Below are 21,464 nucleotides of genomic sequence, written 5' to 3' on the forward strand. Positions count from 1 at the left end.
GAGGGGGAGGTCATTAGGATGTGCCTTTGGGCAGGGGCAGCCGCGCTAGCAGATTATGCTGGTGAACGGAAGAGGGGTGGTGGGGGAGAAGGCCAAGAGGGGTGGCCGAGGGGAGGGGGGAAAGGGGAAGTGAGGGGGGGTGAAGAAGGGGAAGGGGGGAAGTGGGGGGGGGAAAGAAGGGGAAGGGGAAAAGCGGGGGGGGGGGGGTTCTGCGATGCGGCAGGGGGTGAGAGATGACATGGTCAAGAAGAAAGGGGCAAGGTTCAGAATGGAATTAAAGGGGCAGGAATTAAGTGGGGAAGATGACGGACGGTAGAGGGGATTGGAAGCGCAAGCCTCCGCTAAGGTTGGTAACGTGGAACGTCGGGGGATTGAATGGGCCGGTTAAAAGGTTGCAGGTGTTCGCGCACCTCAGGAGCTTGAAAGTGGGGGGTTGTCTTTTTGCAGGAGACACACCTCCGTGTGAAGGACCAGGTTAGGTTAAGGAAGGGGTGGGTCGGGCAGGTTCTTCACTTGGGGTTTGATTTGAAATCGAGGGGTGTGGCGATTTTAATGAGCAAAAAAATGGGACTCGTGAGTGCGAATGAGGTGAGGGATCCAGGTGATTGTGATTGTGAGTGGGGTATTGGAAAAGGCACTGGTATTGTTGGTAAATATGTATGCCCCAAATTGGGGTGATGTGGGTTTTATGAGGGGGTTGCTGGCAGCAATCCCGGATTTGGCCACATACAAGTTGATCATGGGACTCCTCCCATGACATTTTAACTGTGTCCTGGAGCTGAGGGTGGATAGATCGAGCCCCAGGTCGATGGGTAGGGTACGATTGGCAAGGCAGCTGGGGGGTTTATGGAGAGGATGGGTATAGTGGATCCATGGCACTTTGACGGGTGGAATTGTGAGACTAGGTACGATGAAAAAGGAAGCATACATAAGATCTAGGCGAATTAAAACTGATGAAGCTTTGGAGGAATATCAGGAAAGGAGGACAAATTTCAAACGCGCAATAAAGAGGGCTAAAAGGGGTCATGAAATATCTTTGGCTAACAGGGTTAAGGAAAATCCCAAAGCCTTTTATTCGTATACAAGGAGCAAGAGGGTAACTAGAGAAAGGATTAGCCCACTCAAAGACAAAAGAGGGAATTTATGCGTGAAGTCAGAGGAAATGGGTGAGATTCTTAATGAGTACTTTGCATCGGTAAGCATCCACCAAGGAGAGGGACATGGCGAATGTTGAGGTTAGGGATGGATGTTTAAATACTCTAGGTCAAGTCGGCATAAGTAAGGGGGAAGTTTTGGGTATTCTAAAAGGCATTAAGGTGGACAGGTCCGGATGGGATCTATCCCAGGTTACTGAGGGAAGCAAGGGACGAAATAGCTGGGGCTTTAACAGGTATCTTTGCAGCATCCTTGAGCACGGGTGAGGTCCCGGAGGACTGGAGAATTGATAATGTTGTCCCTTTGTTTAAGAAGGGTAGCAGGGATAATCCAGGGAATTATAGACCTGTGAGCTTGACGTCAAGGCAAATTGTTGGAGAAGATACTGAGGGATAGGATCTATTCACATTTGGAAGAAAATAGACTTATCAGTGATAGGCAGTGTAGCCACATAAAATGGCTGATTCCCGATTAGAATGGTCAAACCTCGATCTAAAATGGCGAACGGAAGAGGCTGATGGGAAAATCAGCCAACAGGACTCAAACGGACAGCTGCAGGTAAAACAGTGTATTCGCCTCTGGGGAAGTCAGCCCAGACCGATACCTGCAGCCATCAACATCACAACCCAGCCACCTGCATAGTAAGCTGCCATCCCCGGGAACAATTGCTACACATTAACAACATGAAGCCGATCCAGACCTGTCGGTGCCAAAGCTTCAAGGAATCGTCCCATTATTGGAGCATATCGAACCAAGTGATTGGGACCAAGTCCAATCACTTGGAACCAGTACGTGGTCCGCCCCGAGAGGCGGGAAGCCCCTGGGGACTATAAGAATAGGGGCCAAGTTCAACTTGACCCTTCTTCTCCTGCTCGCAACCTTCGAGACCCTTCGATAAGAAAACTGTAAGTGTTACTCCAGCGATCGCTACCAGATAGGCGCTCCTGACTATCGGCTTGTACCAGCTTTTGAATCCCGCAGGCTCAGAACCAATTCGAAAGACCATTCGTTTCCCTGACCTGGTGGGCCATTTCCAAAGTTAAGTATTGGCCTTTAGTGGGAGGTAGTCGTCTAGAAGTAGGATTATCGTATAAGTATTTATTGCTGTATATAATAAATGAGCGTTGATTTAACTCTTACTAAGCGGTGTGTTGCATTATTAATCTTACTCATTGAACCACGTGGCGGTATCAGAAAGATACCTGGTGACTCATGAGCAAAGGTGACAGAATTAGAGCTAATAAAACTAAGGCTAAAACGAGCAACAGCAGCATGGTTTTGTGCAGGGAAGGTCATGTCTTACAAACCTAATAGAATTCTTTGAGGAAGTGACAAAGTTAACTGATGAGGGAAGGGCTGTAGATGTCGTATACATGGACATCGGTAAGGCGTTTGAAAAAGTTTCCCATGGCAGGTTGATGGAAAAAGTGAAGTCGCATGGGGTACAGGTTCAGTACTAGCTAGATGGATGAAGAACTGGCTGGGCAACAGGAGACAGAGAGTAGTGGTGGAAGAGAGTGTCTCAAAATGGAGAAAGGTGACTAGTGGTGTTCCACAGGGAACTGTGCTCGGACCACTGTTGTTTGTGATATACATAAATGATCTGGACGAAGGTATAGGTGGTCTGATTAGCAAGTTTGCAGATGATACAAGATTGGTGGAGTTGCAGATAGTGAGGGGGACTGTCAGAGAATACAGCAAAATGTAGATAGATTGGAGAGTTGGGCAGAGAAATTGCAAATGGAGTTCAACCCAGGCAAATGCGAGGTGATGCATTTTGGAAGATCCAATTCAAGAGCAGTCTATACAGTCAATGGAGGGAACAGAGGGAAGTAGATCCTTGGAAAATAGGTGACAGGTTTAGATAAAGGATATGGATCGGCGCAGACTGGGAGGGCCGAAGGGCCTGTTCCTGTGCTGTAATTTTCTTTGTTCTTTCAGAACCCAGGGGGAAGGGAGTATTCCTTCTTTTCACACGTCTATAAGGTGTATTCGAGGATTGATTACTTTGTAGTGAGTCGGGAGACTTTGGTTGGGGTGGAGGGGGCAGAGTATGCGGGGATAGTTATCTCGGACCATGCACCCCACTAGCTGAATATTCGGTTCAGTACGGGACGAGAGCAGAGGCCGGGGTGGAGGTTTGACTAGGGGTTGTTGGCGGATGGAGATTTTTGTGATGACGTGCGGTTGGCGATTAGGGATTATGTGGAGTTCAATCAGAATGGGGAGGTGTCGGCGGTCATTTTGTGGGAAGCACTGAAGACAGTGGCCCGGGAAGAAATTATCTCATTTACGGTTCACTGCGAATAAGTGAAGGAGGGCGGAACATGACCGTCTAGTGAGCTAGATAGTGGAGCTGGACAAGGAATATTCAAAGGTGCCCACCGTGGAGGGATTGGCGAGGAGGAAAAAGTTGCAGGGGCAATCTGACAGGCTGACAACGGGGAGGGCGGTAGGGCAACTGCATAGGGCAAGAGGGGTGGAATAAGAGTATGGGGAGAAGGCGAGCAGCATGCTGATGCACCAGCTGCGGAGGCAGGCTACGTCCAGGGAAATATTGAAGATCCGGACTGGGGCTGGGGATGTGGTGTCAGAGCCAGGAAGATAAATGAGGCATTTAGAGAGTATGAGGGAGGTGCTGGATAGTATCAGGGGTATGAAGTCGGGGGAGGCCCCTGGGCCGGATGGGTATCCGGCAGAATTTTATAAGGAATTTGCGGCGGACCTGGCACCACATCTGTTTGGGGCGTTTAATGAAGCACTGGAGAAGGGGGAGTTGCCGGAGACGATGAAGCAGTCAGTAATCACACTAATCCAAAAAAAAGGGAAGGATCCAGTGGAATGTGGGTCGTATAGACCCATATCACTTTTGAACACGGATGTGAAAGTATTGGCTAAGTTGTTGGCAGGGAGGATGGAGGATTGTGGCCCGGGGGGTAGTTGCAGAAGGTCAAACAGGCTTCGTGAAGGGCACGCAGCTCGTGAGTAATATAAGACGGCTGTTGAATGTGGTGATGAATTCGTCGAGAGCTCTGGTACCGGAAGTGGTGGTGTCAATGGACGCGGAGAAAGCATTTGATCGGGTGGAATGGCGGTACTTGTTCGAAGTTTTGGGAAGGTCTGGGTTTGGGACGAGATTTGTGGCATGGGTGCGGTTGCTGTATGTGGCGCCAAGAGCGAGGGTGAGGACGAATGACATGAGCTTATGAAGCTTTGACTTACACAGGGGTACGAGGCAGGGGTGCCCGCTGTCGCGCTGCTGTTTGCGCTGGCCACAGAGCCATTGGCGATGGCTCTCAGGGGGTCGGAAGAGTGGCAGGGGATAATGAGGGAACAGAGGGAGCATCGGGTGTCTCTCTATGCCGATGACCTCTTGCTGTAGGTTTCGGATCCGTTGGAGAGTATGGGAAGGATTATGGGCTTGTTGGGGTGGTTTGGAGGGTTATCGGCATACAAGCTCAATGGAGGGAAAAGCGAGGTATTCCCGGTGAATGAGCTCGCACAGCGGGCTAATTTAGGCGGGGATGCCATTTATGGTAGCGAGGGATAGGTTTAGGTACTTGGGGATTCAGGTAGCGAGGGAATGGACGGGACTCCATAAGTGGAACTTAACAAAGTTCGTGGAGGAGGACAGGGAGGATCTTAAGAGGTGGGATACACTGCACTTAACCTTGGCGGGGAGGGTCCAAGTGGTGAAAATGAATATTCTGCCGAGGTTCTTGTTTATCTTTCAGGCTCTCCCGATTTTTATACCAAAGGCCTTTTTTTGGAAAGTGGACACAATCATCTCTGACTTTGTATGGGCGGGGAAGGTGACGAGGGTGGGGAAGACCCTGCTATGGAGGCAGAGGCAGCAGGGGGGGTTGGTGTTGCCAAACTTGCTTCATTATTATTGGGCGGCGAATGTAGACAAGGTGCGCCGGTGGTGGGAAGGAGAAGGGGTAGAGTGGGTTAGGATGGAGGAAGAATCTTGTACGGGGTCTAGTTTGAGGGCTATGGTGACGGCAGCATTGCCAATGGCTCAGAGTAGATATTCAGGGAGCCCAGTGGTGCAGTCCACGGTGAAGATATGGAATCAGCTGAGGAGGCATTTTAGGGTGGAAGGGATGTCGGTGCTAACGCTGTTGTGCGAGAATCATGGGTTTGAGCGGGGGGAAGGATAGTGTATACAAGAGGTAGAGGGAAGTGGGGCTGGTCAAGGTGAGAGATTTGTATTTGGAGGAAAGGTTCGCCAGTCTGGAGGAGCTAAGGGAGAGGGTAGAGCTGCCAAGGGGTAGTGAGTTCAGGTATCTACAGGTTAGGGACTTTGCACGAAAGGTCTGGAAGGGGTTCCCTAGATTGCCGGGATACCACCCTGCTGGAGCGTCTGCTGCTTCCGAATGTGGAAGGGGAGGGAAGAATTGGGGATATATATATATATATATATATATATATATATATATATAAGTGGCTAGGGGAGCAGGGAGGCGAGCGGGTGGTGAAGATCAAGGAGAAATGGGAAGCTGAGATGGGAATATAGATCAATTGGGGAGTATGGAGTGAGGCACTGCAAAGGGTAAACGGGACCTCCTCTTATGCAAGGATGACCCTGATACAGTTTAAGGTGGTGCACAGGGTGCATAATACTCGGGTGAGAATGAGTGGGTTCTTTCAGGAGTAGATGAGTGTGAGAGGTGTGGGCGGGGGCCAGCAAATCATGCGCACGTGTTTTGGCGTTGTGAAAAATTGGCAAGATCCTGGGCGGGAGTGTTCGCGGTCTTAGCCAGTATAGTAGAGGAGGGAGTGGACCTGGACCCTTTAGTGGCGATATTTGGGGTTTCAGAGAAGCCGGAGCTCATGGAGAGGAGGAAGGCCGATGTTATGGCCTTCGCCTCTCTGATTGCACGGCGACAAATTTTGCTGGAGTGGTGGTCGGCATCGCCACCGGGGGTAGCAGCATGGTTGGGTGACCTGTATGACTTCCTGCGGTTAGAGAAGATAAAATATGAGTTAAGGGGCTCAGCAGGGGAGTTTGAGAGAAGGTGGGGGATGTTTGTGACCGTGTTTGAGGAGCTGTTCGTCGCAAAATTTAAAAAAATAAAGTAGCTGTAATGTTCTGCAACCCATTTTTCTATTGCATGCAACTGGCCTGTTCTTGTTAAAGATGCTGGGGTAACCTGATGTTACCTTACCTATCTCGCCTGGATTTGGAAAGGGTCTGGTGCAAAGCATTCTTTTAACCTTTGAGGAGGATATTTGTTGTAGGAGTCAGGAGGACACTGAATAATGACGAGCATGACAGGTAACAAAAAATTAGTTACATTTCAAAAAGATCTAAATAACAGGGCTAAGTAGTTTAGTGTAAATATCTTTTGACACTTCCTAGGTGCTAGGTCGAGAAAGCCAGTGAACTGGCAGAGAAAGGAGGAAACTGGCACCCTTGTGAGAATAGATGAATTGGCTGCTTTCTCTCAATAAATGACAGATGCTGGCCATCTTCTCACAGTTCATACGGGAGTTGAGGAGAGCGGTGGGCTGGTGTCAGCAGGCTGTAGATTTTTGTTCTGTGCCCCTTTCCCAGCAGCCTGTTTGAGAACCACATTTGAAGCCTTGTTGGAGTAGCACTGACTTAGAGCTGACCACAATCACAAGGCGTAAACTCACACAATGCACCTCAATTGGAATAAAAGCTTGCGCGAAGGCTATGGTCCATTGTGCAGTCATTCCCTGTGAATGAAACATTACAAGGGTCTGGCATTTCATGACAGGGCAAAAGTTCAAGGGGTCAGCACTTGAAGTCAAAGGTTAACATGCAAATGTTGGACTCTAATCAGTGCAGGTTTACAATTCTTCTCAAACAACAGGGCTTAGATAGTGCTCCAATTTACAATTATATACTCGGTTCTATCTCTCATTAAACAACACCTCCATGTATACACAAACTGCTCATTCATTTTGCATTCACATCAATGGTCAGTTTGCATTGAACAAATAAACTGTGGTGGCTGTGCTTTATTATACGGCCACTTTGGTTGCAAGCAGAGTGCAGATGGTGTGATCCCTCCAGCTGTGGAACAATATATCCAGCATTGCCTCTGTCCGTAAGTCAGAGCTGCTGTCTTTCATATCCTAACAGGATAGGGTAAAGGGCTGCTGATTTGGGTGGGGGAGCTTTCCAGCTACAATTTGCCCCCATGCACCCAAAGATCTGTGGGTCAGGAATGGGCCTGTTCAATCACACGGCAGAAACTCACAACCCTGAATTGATGACAGTAAGAAGTCTTACAATACCAGGTTAAAGCCAACAGGTTTGTTTCGATATCACGAGCTTTCGGAGCGCTGCTCCTTTAAAGCTAGTGATATCGAAACAAACCTGTTGGACTTTAACCTGGTGTTGTGAGACTTCTTACTGTGCTCACCCCAGTCCAACGCCGGCATCTCCACATCCTGAATTGATGAATCCTTGAATGGTGCGACAACTGCTTTTCACATGCAATTTCTTTTGTCAAGAAATGTCCCAAGGTATGTTAACGACGAAAGAGGAAAACAGTTTCTAAGGCAAAGGAAATGGTAGGAGATCAAATCGTACCGAAGGAAAGATATAATTGCCACAGAGGGATTGCATGAAAGGTTCACCAGACTGATTTCTGGGATAGCACTATGGTAATAAGAGGAGAGATGGATCGACTGGGCCTGTTTTGCGCAACTGAAGGAGACACAGCCTGAGTGAGTGTGACACAGCCAGAGTGGAATTTGGAACTTGGTAATTTGGGCAGTGTGGTAATTCGGCGCGGAATGGGAGGAGGTTCTGTTTCCCTTTTTGTTCTGCTTCCTTCGTTTGGCTTTGTAACTGGTAATCAGCAGGGAGAGATCCAGAGTGCATTCCAGGAAGCAGGGAGAAAACCAGTGAGCACCCTGGGAAGGTAGGTGATAAAAGGTCTTACCCCAAGGTTCCAGCGGCCTTCATTTTCAGGAGCGGGAGTGAGAGAGAGAGAACCGGGGAGCAGATTGGGAACAAGTAGTTGATAGATATTCTGCTATTCTGAGTGATCAGACTTGAGGGGGGGGGGGAACCTGAAACGTGACATCACAGGAAAGCTGTGGCCTGAATGCTGGTAGGGAATCTGCATTAAATTTCAAAATTAAACATTGTTAAATTAATTAAACATATTTAATTAATTACTTAATCATAATTTAGAGGGGTATCTAAGCCAGAGACCGGAGAGTATTGTATTTAACATCTACATTTATGGTAGAAATCTAGTGCGAGGAAACATATAGTTAATAGTAACTTTTAAAAAAAAATTATTCTTAAATTTAATTTACTAATTAATTAACACAATGTCAATTAGAGGGGCGCAGTGCTCTGACTGTGAGATGTGGCAGGTCCGGGAGGCTTCCAGCATCCCGGATGGCTTAATCTGCAGAAAGTGCACCCAACTGGGGCTCCTCACAGACCGCATGGTTCGGTTGGAGCAGCAGTTGGATGCACTTAGGAACATGCAGGTCTTGGAAAGCGTCATAGATCGCAGTTATGTAAATGTGGTCACACCCAAGGTGCAGGCAGAGAGATGGGTGACCACCAGAAAGGGCAGGCAGTCAGTGCAGGAATCCCCTGTGGTTGTCCCCCTCTCGAACAGGTATACCCCTTTGGATACTGTCGGGGGGAATAGCCTATCGGGGAAAGCAGCAGCAGCCAGAGCAGTGGCACCATGGCTGGCTCTGATGTTCAGCAGGGAGGGTCAAAGCGCAGAAGAGCAATAGTGACAGGGGACTCAAGAGTCAGGGGCACAGATAGGCGCTTCTGAGGATGTGAAAGAGGATGGTATGTTGCCTCCCTGGTGCCAGGGTCCAGGATGTCTCAGAATGGGTAGCGGGCATCCTGAAGGGGGAGGGCAAACAGGCAGAGGTCGTGGTACATATTGGTACTAACGACATAGGCAGGAAGGGGGATGAGGTCCTGCAGCAGGAGTTCAGGGAGTTAGGCAGAAAGTTAAAAGAAAGGACCTCAAGGGTTGTAATCTCGGGATTACAATCCTGCAATCCTCGGATGGTGATGTCTAGCACGAGGGGACATAACTTTAAATTGAGGGGAGCGAGATATAGGACAGATGTCAGAGGTTCTATGTTCTATGTTCTGTGCCACGTGCCAGTGAGGCTAGAAATAGGAAGATAGAGCAGCTAAACATGTGGCTAAACAGCTGGTGTTGGAGGGAGGGTTTCAGTTATCTGGACCACTCGGAGCTCTTCCGGGGCAGGGGTGACCTGTATAAGAAGGACGGGTTGCATCTAAACTGAGGAGGCATAAATATCCTGTCCGTGAGGTTTGCTAGTGTTACACGGGAGGGTTTAAACTAATATGGCAGGGGGGCGCGTACTGGAGCAATAGGTCAGAAAGTGAAAAAATTGAGGGAGAAGTAGGAAATAGGGCCACTATGGTTCTGAGGAAGAGCAGACAGGGAGATGTTGCTGAAAACAGCGCGACTGGTGGCCTAAAGTGCATATGTTTTAATGCTAGAAGTATAACAGGTAAGGCAGATGAACTTAGAGCTTGGATTAGTACTTGGAACAATGATGTTGTTGCCATTACAGAGACCTGGTTGAGGGAAGGACAGGATTGGCAGCTAAATGTTCCAGGATTTAGATGTTTCAGGCGGGACAGAGGGGGATGTAAAAGGGGTGGAGGAGTTGCACTACTGGTTCGGGAGAATATCACAGCTGTACAGCGGGAGGACACCTCAGAGGGCAGCGAGGCTATATGGGTAGAGATCAGGAATAAGAAGGGTGCAGCCACAATGTTGGGGGTTTACTACAGGCCTCCCAATAGCCAGCGGGAGATAGAAGAGCAGATAGGTAGTCAGAATTTGGAAAGGGGTAAAAGCAACAGGGTTGTTGTGATGGGAGACTTTAACTCCCCAATATTGACTGGGACTCACTTAGTGCTCGGGGCAGAGTTTGTAAGGAGCATCCAGGAGGGCTTCTTAAAACAATATGTAGATTGTCCAACTAGGGAAGGGGCTGTACTGGACATGGTACAGAGGAAGGGAGTTGTCAGATGATTTGGAAGGTAATTCCAGAATGTGGGGCCAAAGAGTTGACAGAACGGCTGCCAAGAGTGAGGCAAAGAGAGAACAAAGAACAAAGAACAATACTGCACAAGAACAAGCCCTTCAGCCCTCAAGCCTATACTGGTCATGAAACCACTGTTGGCCAAAACCCTCAGCACATTATAGTGCTGTATCCTTCTATACCCATCTTATCCATGTATTTGTCGAGATGCCTTTTGAATGCCGTTAATGTATCTGCATTCCAATGAAGTTATAATCAGAGGAAAGGAGAGTTTGCGAATAGGCTTGTAGAACTGGAGGAGATTACAGAGATAGGCAGAGACAAAACAATAAATGGATTTAAATGATTCAAGAGATTTGTAAATTTGAGCTTTTTATTCAAATGGATGGCCACAGGGGTGATGGATAGGATGAGTAGGATTTTGGATGTGCCAAAGTTTACAGAGAGTGCAAGGTGGAGAACCAGTCAGGAGAACATTTCAATTGTCAAGTCTGGAGGGAGCAAAGAAGAAAGAAGAAAGCAATGTACTTACAGAGACTGAGGCAGGGGCAGAGATGGGCAATATTTCAAAGCATTGACTAGTGAGATTCAAACAAAGGGTTCCAGGAAATATGAGCACAGATTTTTTTGGAGGCAACAATCAATTCAAGGACTTTGAAGAGAAAAGGAACTTTGGAGATGGCAAGGAGAAAAGTGTGAAGAATGGATTTTTGAAGTCTACCTTTGAAAGGAAAGGATCAGATACCACCTGTATGTTGATGGAATTGTAGGAGTGTTCCTGAACCACTTTACTCTGGGAAAAGTCAGAATTAAATGCGAGGATTTTGAGAATTTCACAGCATCTTAAGAGAACCTAAATACAAAGAGACTGTCACACAGCAGAGCTAAAAATGTAAAATTGAGGAAGTTTGAAGTCACAAAGGTTATAAACCTGTTCAGGGACCAGCCTGCGAAGTAGACAAATGGGACAAATGTAGACACATTGGTGTGAAATAAACACAAAGGAGACTTCAAAAGTGGCACAATGATCTCCTGTTGTGGCTAGCTTTATGGAATGTGAAAAGGTGTAAACACTAATCAAATGGTTTGGCCTCAATCAAAACGTACACAAGTTGACCATCTGAATTGTGATAAATGGCCATCAAAATTGGTACATTGGAACATAATCCCCAATTAATCCTTCATGACTGGAATGTAAGACTTCATCCAGAAATTAGTTTGCTTCAATAAGGCGTTACAAATTCTGGTATAAAAATGGTTTCTCAACCGGAAGGAAACTTGGATGCAGAAAGCGAGGGAATTATGAAGAGGAAGCGAGGAAACAACACAAGTTAGTGTTAGTGAATTTCTAAACGTACCAAAGTGTTTGATGTTTCAAACTTTTCTGAGAAAGGAGTTTTTAAAGAGTTCAAATTATAAGTTTATGCTAACCTCCTCCATCATCCAGCTGTACCTGCTTGGTTCCATTTCGATCTATCACAGGTCAGAGAATCACCTGCATTGATTTCTCTTCTAACTTTCGCACTGTTACTTCTGGATCTATTTTCGCCCCTCCTATTCCTCATCCACAAGGTGTCCATTTGTGACGTCTTCCAGAAACAAAAAGTCAGGTTCCATATGCTGATGTAGCCAGTTCTACCTGACCACCACTTCTTTCGGCATCTCCACTGCCTTCAGCAGATCGTGCTACTCCTCCAACATCTATCTTTTAAAAATTATTGTCACAAGTAGACTTATATTAACGCTGCAATGAAGTTACTGTGAAAATCCCCTAATCGCCACATTCCTGCACCTGTTCGGGTACACTGAGGGAGAATTCAGAATGTCCAAATTATCTAACAGCACGTCTTTTGGGACTTGTGGGAGGAAACCGGAGCACCCGGAGGAAACCCACGCAGACACAGGGAGAACGTGCAGTTACCCAAGCCGGGAATCGAATCTGAGACCCTGGAGCTGTGAAGCAACAGTGCTAACCACTGTGCTACTGTACCACCCCAGTGCTAGACGAGTAGAAGTTTCATTGTAAACAATACCTTGGGGTATGGTAGTGTTGCCTAACTATTAGACTAGTAATCCAGAGGTTTGCACGAATCCAGATTCAGAGATGAGTTCAAATCTCACCACAACTGTAGAATTTAAATTTAATTAAAGATATCAAATCTGGAATAAAAAGCTCGGATCAGTAATGTTAGTAACGAGTGAATACTCAACGCAGAGGCAGCGGAGAAGACTCAGTGGTGGACCAGAGACTGGACGGAATAGGCGTGCAAGGCCCACCTTCGCAGACGATAGCCTTGGGATGACTGAGACCCAGAGGATTGGACCCACTGCTTGATCCACTTCAACGGCATGGGTAGTATTAGAATGGTGGTGGTGGTGGTGGTGGGGGGGGGGGGGGGGGGGGGGGGGCAGATAACTGTTTTATCGTGTTTCAAAGTAAAATTGGGTAGAATTGAGGGGACCATGAGATTACCAGATTGTCAAAAAAATCCATCTGTTTCACCAATATTCTTTGGGGATGGAAATTTGCTTTCCCTACCTTATCTAGCCTACATGTAAATTCAGAATGACTCAACTGTCCATTGAAATAGCTTTGATAGCCACATATTTCTGATCAAGAAAACAGCTCACCGCCATCGCCTCAAGACAAACAGAGGTGTGTAATAAATGCTGGCCCTGCCTTATTGTTGGTGGGTGTAAATTTGGGAGAAAATGTGAAAAAGGAGAATAAAAAGAGGTTTTTAAAAATGCTGGTCCTGCCAGCTGTACAGTTACAAATAACTGAAACACAATATTGAGAAAAGCAAAGCCTTTGTTTTCAGTCCCTGCCACAATCCTGCCCCAGCAACCATTTCAATCCCTCTTGATGGTGACTGCCTGAGGCTGAACCCCCTCGATGTCATATTCAAGAGGAGCTTCTGGCCACATACCTGGGTCCATTGAACCCTAGAATTCCTAAAATCCAGAAGGAGGCCATTCGCCCCATCGAATCTCCCCCGGCCCTCTGAAAGAGCACCCTATCCAGACTCACTCTCCTGCCATTTCCGTTTAACCCCATGACCTCAGCTAACCTGCACATCTTTGGACACTGATGGACAATTTAGCATTGTCAATTCTCCTAACCTGCACATCTTTGGACTATGGGAGGACTGAAGCACCCAGAGTAAATCCACGCAGACAGGGGGAGAAAGTGCAAACTCCAATTACCCAAAGCCGGATTTGAACCCGTATCTCTGGCGCTGTGTGGCAGCAGTGCAAACCATTCTACCACGGGTCATTGCTAAGACTGCCTTTTGGCGGACTTCCGGGTGCGGCTATGCAGAGCTAGGTCGCATATTCGGTAGCTCCCGCTTGGAACGGACTTTTGGGCTCTTTTACAGGGCCCCCATGGCATTTGTTTGACATTTCCCGGTGTGGGAAGAAGGCTGCAGCATTCCCCTGACAGTGTCCCCCAGGAGTGTTGTGTCTTTTGGCTGCCAGACCCGGCAGAAACAGTGAAAGATTTGGCTTGAGCTGCAGCAGTAGACGAGGGCCTCTTCCAGCATGCAGGCGGGGGAAGGGCAAGCTTAAAGCTGCAATCTGGCTTGACTCTATCAAAGGTGAATTCTAGCAGCAGAGGGAACAATTGTGAAAAGATCTACCAGGGCCATTGAAGAAGCAGGGACGAGGCTTCAGGTGGCGGCCATGGAGGAGTAGGTCGTGCATTCGGCAGCTCCTGTCTGGAGCCGACTCTCAGACCTTTTTCAGGAGTTTCCATAGACATTTGGGGTAGACTGGTGAAGCAAACACTGCCAACTTCTATGAAACGGACCAGACGTGTAACGGCCAAAGGAGCGGCACTGGAGCAACAGAAGAAGCGAGGGAAAGAAAACAAAATGGCGGCGGCCAGGGACAAAGGGGAGCTGCAGGAGTTCATCAAGCGCTGCTTCGAGGAGCAGTGCGAGGAGATGCGCAAAGAGATGTTGGCGCCTATGCTTTCGGCAATTGAAGGACTCGAGATCACGCAGAAGGCCCACGAAGCTAAGATCCAGGAGGTATAGAAAAGAGTCAGTCAGAACGAGGACGAGCTCGTGGGCCTGCCTGGCGGTGAGAGTGGAGCAGAACGAGGCGCTACACAAGAGGTGGGCGGGAAGACTCGAAGACCTGGAGAACAGGTCGAGGAGAAAGAATCTGCGAATCCTGGGTCTCCCTGAGGGAGAGGAGGGGGCTGATGCCGGGGCATACGCGAGCACGATGCTCGAGGCGATGATGGGCATGAAGGCCCCTTCGAGGACGCTGGAGTTGGATGGGGCACATCGGGTGCTGGCGAAGAAGCCCCAGGCAAATGAGCCGCCAAGGGCGACGGTGGTGAGGTTCCACCGGTTCACTGACAGAGAGTGGGTCCTGAGATGGGCCAAGAAGGAGCGGAGCAGTAAGTGGGACAATGCAGAGATCCGAATATACCCGGACTGGAGCACGGAGGTTGCAAAGCGGAAAGCGGGTTTCAACCGGGCCAAAGCGGCGTTGTACCGGAAAGAAGTGAAATTCGGAATGCTACAGCCAGCGCGACTGTGGGTCACATACAAGGGCCAACACTATTACTTTGAAACGCCTGAAGCGGCGTGGACCTTTGTTCAAGCCGAAAAGTTGGACTCTAACTGAGGGTTTGTGAGGGTGGGGGGGATGTTTAGGGGTTTGATGTGTGATGGTTGTTGTATATCGGGGGTCAATCACATGCAGGAAATGTTACATGGGCTGGGGGAGAGAGACAAGAGAGACAGGAGCTGCGCCAGAGGGGGCGGAGCGGGCTTTGGAAAGCGTGAGTTTTTTTCCCGCGCGCGGGAAGAAAGGCGGGAAGGGGAACGAAGGAATGCATATGGATTGGGAGACTCCCACGCGAGGAGGTCAATGGGACGGCGGGGGAAGCCGGGGTCAGCAGGCGTCAGCTGACTTACGGGAGTGACATGGGGGGAGCAAAAAAGCTAGACAAGGGTCTAGCGGGGGGGGGGAAAGGGGGGGAAAAAGGGTTGCTGCTGCACTGGCCGAAAGGGAATGGGACACAGAAGAGGTGGTTGGGACGGGGGTCCCCCTTATGGGGGAGTGGAGGGTGAGGGAGGCATGGACACGGGACTGGCCCAGAAAAGGAGATGGCTAGTCAGAGGGGCGTGGGGGGGGGTGAAAGCCCCTCCAATCCGGCTGATAACGTGGAATGTGAGGGGCCTGAATGGGCCGGTGAAGAGGGCTCGAGTGTTCGCGCACTTAAAGGGACTGAAGGCGGACGTGGCCATTCTCCAAGAGACACATCTGAAGGTGGCGGACCAGGTCAGGTTAAGAAAAGGATGGGTAGGACAGTTATTCCACTCGGGACTAGACGCGAAGAATAGAGGGGTGGCAATATTGGTGGGAAAGCGGGTGTCATTTGAGGCCAAGACTATTGTAGCGGACAATGGAGGGCGATATGTAATGGTGAGCGGTAGGCTGCAAGGGACGTGGGTGGTGTTGGTAAACGTATACACCCCGAACTGGGATGATGCAGGATTCATGAAGCGCATGTTTACCAATATAGGTAAAAAACGGGATGAGGTCCTACAAGCTGAATTTAGGGAGTTAGGAGTTAAACTAAAAAGTAGGACCTCAAAGGTAGTAATCTCAGGATTGCTACCAGTGCCACGTGATAGTCAGAGTAGGAATGACAGGATAGCTAGGATGAATACGTGGCTTGAGAGATGGTGCAAGAGGGAGGGTTTCAAATTCCTGGGACATTGGGACCGATTCTGGGGGAGGTGGGATCTGTACAAATCGGACGGTCTGCATCTGGGTGGGACCGGAACCAATGTTCTCGGGGGGGTGTTTGCTAGTGCAGTTGGGGAGGGTTTAAACTAATGTGCCAGGGGGATGGGAACCGATGTAGGAAGTCAGTGGGGACAGAAACAAAAGGCAGGAAGGGAGAGTGTGTAAAGCATGACCAGAGAAAGCAGGGCAGAGAGCAAGGAAGGTCTACATTAAACTGCATTTATTTCAATGCAAGGGGCCTGACGGGCAAAGCGGATGAACTCAGGGCATGGACGGGCACATGGGACTGGGATATTATAGCTATGACTGAAACATGGCTAAGGGAGGGGCAGGACTGGCAGCTCAATGTTCCGGGGTACAGATGCTATAGAAAGGGTAGAACAGGAGGTAAGAGAGGAGGGGGAGTGGCGTTTTTGATAAGGGAGAACATCACGGCAGTACTTAGAGGGGATATATCCGAGGGTTCGCCCACTGAGTCTATATGGGTGGAACTGAAAAATAAGAAGGGAGAGATCACCTTGGTAGGACTGTACTACAGGCCCCCAAATAGTCAGCGGGAAATTGAGGAGCAAATATGTAAGGAGATTACAGATAGCTGCAAGAATAATAGGGTGGTAGTAGTAGGGGACTTTAACTTTCCCAACATTGACTGGGACAGCCATAGCATTAGGGGCTTGGATGGAGGGAAATTTGTTGAGTGTATTCAGGAGGAATTTCTCATTCAGTATGTGGATGGACCGACTAGAGAGGGGGCAAAACTTGACCTCGTCTTGGGAAACAAGGAAGGGCAAGTGACAGAAGTGCTAGTGAGGGATCACTTTGGGACAAGTGACCATAATTCCATTAGTTTTAAGATAGCTATGGAGAATGATAGGTCTGGCCCAAGAGTTAAAATTCTTAATTGGGGCAAGGCCAATTTTGATGGTATCAGACAGAAACTTGCAGAGGTAGATTGGGGGAGACTATTGGCAGGCAAAGGGACGGCTGGTAAATGGGAGGCTTTTAAAAATGTGTTAACCAGGGTGCAGGGTAAGCACATTCCCTTTAGAGTGAAGGGCAAGGCTGGTAGAAGTAGGGAACCCTGGATGACTCGAGATATTGAGACACTGGTCAAAAAGAAGAAGGAGGCATATGATGTACATAAGCAACTGGGATCAAGTAGATCCCTTGAAGAGTATAGAGATTGTCGAAATAGAGTTAAGTGGGAAATCAGGAGGGCAAAAAGGGGACATGAAATTGCTTTGGCAAATAATGCAAGGGAGAATCCAAAGAGATTCTACAGATACATAAAGGGGAAAAGAGTAACTCGGGACAGAGTCGGGCCTCTTAAGGATCAACAAGGACATCTATGTGCAGAGCCACAAGAGTTGGGTGAGATCCTGAATGAATATTTCTCATCGGTATTCACGGTGGAGAAAGGCATGGATGTTAGGAAACTAAGGGAAATAAATAGTGATGTCTTGAGAAGTGTGCATATTACAGAGGAGAAGGTGCTGGAAGTCTTAATGCGCATCAAGGTAGATAAATCCCCGGGACCTGATGAAATGTATCCCAGGATGTTGTGGGAGGCTAGGGAGGAAATTGCAGGTCCCCTAACCGAGATATTTGAATCATCGGCAGCCACAGGTGAGGTGCCTGAAGATTGGAGAGTGGCGAATGTTGTGCCCTTGTTTAAGAAGGGCAGCAGGGAAAAGCCTGGGAACTACAGACCGGTGAGCCTAACGTCTGTAGTAGGTAAGTTGCTAGAAGGTATTCTGAGAGACAGGATCTACAAGCATTTAGAGAGGCAAGGACTGATTCGGGGCAGTCAGCATGGCTTTGTGCGTGGAAAATCATGTCTCACAAATTTGATTGAGTTTTTTGAGGGAGTGACCAAGAAGGTAGATGAGGGCAGTGCAGTAGACGTTGTCTACATGGACTTTAGCAAAGCCTTTGACAAGGTACCGCATGGTAGGTTGTTGCAGAAGGTTAAAGCTCACGGGATCCAGGGTGAGGTTGCCAATTGGATTCAAAATTGGCTGGACGACAAAAGGTGGTTGTAGAGGGTTATTTTTCAAACTGGAGGCCTGTGACCAGTGGTGTGCCTCAGGGATCGGTGCTGGGTCCACTGTTATTTGTGATTTATATTAATGATTTGGATGAGAATTTAGGAGGCATGGTTAGTAAGTTTGCAGATGACACCAAGATTGGTGGCACAGTGGATAGTGAAGAAGGTTATCTAGGATTGCAACGGGATCTTGATCAATTGGGCCAGTGGGCCGATGAATGGCAGATGGAGTTTAATTTAGATAAATGTGAGGTGATGCATTTTGGCAGATCGAATCAGGCCAGGACCGACTCAGTTAATGGTATGGCGTTGGGGAGAGTTATAGAACAAAGAGATCTAGGAGTACAGGTTCATAGCTCCTTGAAGGTGGAGTCGCAGGTGGACAGGGTGGTGAAGAAGGCATTCGGCATGCTTGGTTTCATTGGTCAGAACATTGAATACAGGAGTTGGGACGTCTTGTTGAAGTTGTACAAGACATTGGTACGGCCACACTTGGAATACTGTGTGCAGTTCTGGTCACCCTATTATAGAAAGGATATTATTAAACTAGAAAGAGTGCAGAAAAGATTTACTAGGATGTTGCCGGGACTTGATGGTTTGAGTTATAAGGAGAGGCTGGATAGACTGGGACTTTTTTCCCTGGAGCGTAGGAGGCTTAGGGGTGATCTTATAGAGGTCTATAAAATAATGAGGGGCATAGATAAGGTAGATAGTCAACATCTTTTCCCAAAGGTAGGGGAGTCTAAAACTAGAGGGCATAGGTTTAAGGTGAGAGGGGAGAGATTCAGAAGGGCCCAGAGGGGCAATTTCTTCACTCAGAGGGTAGTGAGTGTCTGGAATGGGCTGCCAGAGGTAGTAGTAGAGGCGGGTACAATTGTGTCTTTTAAAAAGCATTTAGATAGTTACATGGGTAAGATGGGTATAGAGGGTTATGGGCCAAGTGCGGGCAACTGGGACTAGCTTAATGGTAAAAACTGGGCGGCATGGACTGGTTGGGCCGAAGGGCCTGTTTCCATGCTGTAAACTTCTATGATTCTATGTTGGGGCGCATTCCGGACCTGGAGATAGGAGGCCTGATAATGGGAGGGGACTTCAATACAGTGTTGGATCCAGCACTGGACCGCTCCAAATCAAGGACTGGAAAGAGGCCGGCGGCGGCCAAGGTACTTAGTGGGTTTATGGATCAGATGGGGGGAGTGGACGCATGGCGGTTTGCAAGGCCGCAGGCCAGGGAATTTTCTTTCTTCTCCCATGTACACAAAGCCTACTCCCGTATAGATTTCTTTGTTCTGGGTAGGGCGCTCATCCCGAGGGTGGAGGGGACGGAGTATTCGGCTATAGCCGTTTCGGACCATGCCCCGCACTGGGTGGAACTGGAGCTGGGAGAGGAGAGGGACCAGCGCCCGTTGTGGCGGCTGGATGTGGGACTGCTGGCGGACGAGGTGGTGTGTGGGAAGGTGAGGGGGTGTATCGAAAGGTACTTGGAGGCCAACGACAACGGGGAGGTGCGGGTGGGGGTGGTATGGGAGGCGTTGAAGGCGGTAATCAGGGGAGAGCTAATTTCCATTAGGGCTCATAGGGAGAAGACAGAGGGTATGGAAAGGGAGAGGTTGGTGGGGGAGATTTTGAGAGTGGACAGGAGATACGCAGAGGCCCCAGAGGAAAGAATACTTGGGGAAAGACGACGGCTCCAGACGGAGTTTGACCTGTTGACCACAGGGAAGGTGGGGGCACAGTGGAGGAAAGCGCAGGGGGCGACCTACGAGTATGGGGAAAAGGCGAGTCGGATGCTGGCACACCAGCTCCGTAAGAGGATGGCAGCGAGGGAAATAGGGGGCGTCAAAGATGGAAGGGGAGCCACGGTTCGGAGTGTAACAAAAATAAACGAGGTATTCAAGGCCTTTTATGAAGAGCTGTACAGATCCCAGCCCCCAGCGGGGGAAGGGGGGATGAGACGATTCCTAGATCAGCTGAGATTCCCGAGGGTGGAGGAGCAAGAGGTGGCTGGTTTGGGGGCACCAATTGGGCTGGAGGAGCTGAGCAAGGGTTTGGGGAGCATGCAGGCGGGGAAGGCCCCGGGACCGGACGGATTCCCGGTGGAGTTCTACAGGAAGTACGCAGACCTGTTGGCCCCGCTACTGGTGAGGACCTTTAATGAGGCAAGAGAGGAGGGGACCCTGCCCCCGACAATGTCGGAAGCGACAATTTCTTTGATCCTAAAGCGGGACAAGGACCCACTGCAATGTGGATCATACAGGCCGATCTCGCTCCTCAATGTGGATGCAAAGTTGCTGGTAAAAGTGCTGGCCACGAGGATCGAGGACTGTGTCCCGGGGGTAATCCACGAGGACCAGACGGGATTTGTAAAGGGCAGGCAACTAAACACCAATGTGCGGCGGCTCTTAAACGTGATAATGATGCCATCGGAGGAGGGAGAGGCGGAGATAGTGGCAGCTATGGACGCGGAGAAGGCCTTTGACCGAGTAGAGTGGGAGTACCTCTGGGAGGTGCTGCGTAGGTTTGGGTTCGGGGTAGGGTTTATCAATTGGGTTAAGCTCCTTTACAGAGCCCCGATGGCGAGTGTAGTGACAAACCGGTGGAGGTCGGAGTACTTTCGACTGTACCGAGGGACAAGGCAGGGGTGCCCCCTGTCCCCCTTGTTGTTCGCATTGGCGATCGAACCATTGGCCATGTCATTGAGGGAGTCTAATAAATTAATAAATGGAGGGGGGTGGTCCGAGGGGGAGAAGAGCATCGGGTGTCGCTATATGCGGATGACCTGTTGCTGTACGTGGCGGATCCAATGGAGAGGATGGTGGAGGTCATGCAGACTCTAAGGGAGTTTGGGGAGTTTTCGGGCTATAAGCTCAATGTAGGGAAGAGTGAGCTCTTTGTATTACAGGCGGGGGACCAAGAAAGAGGGATAGGGGACCTACCGCTGAGGAGGGCGGAGGGGAGCTTTCGGTATCTGGGGATCCAGATAGCCAGGAGTTGGGGGACCCTACATAAACTGAATCTGACGAGGTTGGTGGAGCAAATGGAGGAGGATTTCAAAAGATGGGACATGTTACCGTTCTCGCTGGCGGGTAGAGTGCAGTCGGTCAAAATGGTGGTCCTTCCGAGGTTTCTGTTTGTGTTTCAGTGCCTTCCCATCGTGATCACTATGGCCTTTTTTAAGAGAGTAGGCAGGAGTATTATGGGGTTTGTGTGGGCGAATAAGACGCCGAGAGTAAGGAGAGGGTTCCTGGAACGCAGTGGGGACCGAGGAGGGTTGGCGCAGCCAAACCTGGGGAGCTACTACTGGGCAGCAAAGTGGCGATGATCCGCAAGTGGGTTATGGAGGGAGAGGGGGCGGCATGGAAGAGGATGGAGATGGCGTCCTGTAAAGGAACGAGCCTGGGGGCGTTGGTGACGGCACCGCTGCCGCTCTCGCCGACAAAGT

At 49.2% G+C, this 21,464-nt stretch overlaps 1 protein-coding gene across 7 annotated transcripts in view; it reads right to left on the bottom strand.

Annotated features, from left to right (window-relative positions):
• The window catches only part of exd3 (exonuclease 3'-5' domain containing 3), a 1,321,659-nt gene that overhangs the window by 325,456 nt on the left and 974,739 nt on the right, over positions 1-21,464 (bottom strand). The gene's annotated exons all lie outside the window — the stretch shown is intronic.

This window comes from Scyliorhinus torazame, chromosome 22 (assembly GCF_047496885.1).
Source record: "Scyliorhinus torazame isolate Kashiwa2021f chromosome 22, sScyTor2.1, whole genome shotgun sequence".
Classification (NCBI taxonomy): domain Eukaryota; kingdom Metazoa; phylum Chordata; class Chondrichthyes; order Carcharhiniformes; family Scyliorhinidae; genus Scyliorhinus; species Scyliorhinus torazame.